Source organism: Penaeus chinensis, chromosome 25 (assembly GCF_019202785.1).
Source record: "Penaeus chinensis breed Huanghai No. 1 chromosome 25, ASM1920278v2, whole genome shotgun sequence".
Lineage (NCBI taxonomy): Eukaryota > Metazoa > Arthropoda > Malacostraca > Decapoda > Penaeidae > Penaeus > Penaeus chinensis.
Window position 1 is genome coordinate 2,725,313 of NC_061843.1, and position 2,271 is coordinate 2,727,583.

Consider the following 2,271-nt stretch of genomic DNA (forward strand, 5'->3'; position numbering starts at 1 on the left):
TACACATATATGTATACATATATCGTATATATACTTATATCATATATATACATTTATATGTATATATATTATACATATGCATATATATATACACATAAATATACATATATATATATATATATATATATATATATATATATATATATATATATATCGTTTATGTATCATTTTTATTGTTTTCTTCGACATTCATATAAAGATTTACCTTTACCGCCAAGTCATTTCTTTAAAGCCCTTTTATTGGTTCACATATGAATCTATATATAATACAAACCACAACGTAGCACGCAAGAAAAATTGTTCCATAAATGATTTGCAGGGTAAATGATTTTCATGAGTTACCCTTTAAAAAAAAATCTCAAATAACCTTACTTGTTACAGAAAATGAGATTCCAAAGAAACACCAACAATGGTATTTCTGAACGGCTAGGAAGGTATACCTCGTGATTATTTTTTATTTTTATTTTTTATTCCTTCTGATGAAAATGAATGAGCGTGTGAATGTGTGTTTGTCTTTATGTGTGTCTATGTATGTGTGTGTCTGTGGATAGACAGATATAGAGAGGGCTAAGCATCCCGAGGGTATGTAGTGTTGGAAGTAGATCTTATTTTTGGGCAGGGGCCTCAACTGGGGGAGGGGGCTGGGGGGGGGGGGAGCAACTGTCACCTTCAAGGACCACAATCTTTAACTTTTTTATACTAAATAACATTTATAAAAATCCCCCTAGAATTGCTCATTAAAAAATAAGGTTCACTTCGCTCGCCTATCCACCCTAAGAAAAAGCTGAAATGAAGCCAGTTTTTTGGGTCACAGTAAAATATTTCACCATTATTATTATCATGGTTATCTTTTGCCTTTACAAAAAACATTTTTAATTTTGTTTTTATCTTTTTTTAATACCACTACCATGGTATTCATATAAGTATCGTTATTGTCGACATTTTCATGATCATCATCATGGATATCTTTATCATCATCATATGAATATCGTTATTACCATCACTTTAATATTATTAGTCCCATTAAGGCCGGCCACACACATGCAGCTTTAACTGACAGTTATAACTGTTCAGTTATAACTATCAGTTAAAACTGAACGTGTGTGGGTATCTCAGTTGTTCATTTCGTCAGTTCAACAAAACTGTACAGTTAAACTGAGAGAAATACAATGTTCCATATCTTAAACTGAAAGGAGTAACTGAACTGAGCGTGTGTGGGGATTCGTAACTGTACAGTTCTCAACTTCTCATTTCTACAGGTGGTAGCGGTGAGTGTAGTTTGTTGAGATGGCACGTAAACAAAACCAAGTGATTGTTGAATTCATTGAACTCTATCGATCTGAACCTTGCCTGTGGCAAGTTAAAATTGAAGAATATCATGACCGCACAAAGAAAGATGCTACATATTGGAAATTAGTAAAGAAGTTGGAGGAACTTGGGCCTGGTGCCACCAAGAAGTCTGTCAAAATGAAAATTAATAGTTTGAGATGTGCTTATCGCAAGGAGAAAAAGAAGGTTGAGGCATCAAAGAATCCATGGAAAAAAATGAGGGATTGAACTGTGTGTGTGTGTGTGGAATTCATTTTTAACTGACGTCAGTTTAAACTGTGTCAGTTATAACTGAACAGTTATGACTGTTAGTTAAAACTACACGTGTGTGGCCGGCCTTACGCGAATAACGTATAATTATCATGTAATTGAATTTTTATCCTCTCGTATGAATATTTGCATTGGTTTCTTACAAATAATTTTCAGCGAAGGTTAGATCAAAACAAAATATACTTTGTAGGTTTATTGTTTGATATCATAATTCATAAGCATTACTTGTGCACACATGTATGGACCGGTCATCACAACAGAAATTACAAACATCAAAAACATAGTCACGATATTATTGTACGCCATGGAATAACGAATAAAAGATATTAAAAGGTATTTTCTTTTTTTTTTGGACAATTTTTTTTTCTTGAAATGGAAGTGACAGAATTTAGGATAATAGTCTTACTGGTTGTACAAGAGGATTTAATTTGCGTTCCTTTTTTGACCCATATCTCTACGTGAGTTTGTTCAGGGTGAAAATATATGATGGAGCTGAGAAGAAACGATAAAAAGTGTTAGCACCGAAGATGTATAATATCCTATGATGATATAAGATATACATATATAAAACAGGTAGAGAAAAATAGAAAATGAAACTCCACATCTAGTTACACGAAATAATACTTCTCTTCTTCAAAGTACAGCAGTTTGAATATTGGCAACCTGGCCTAT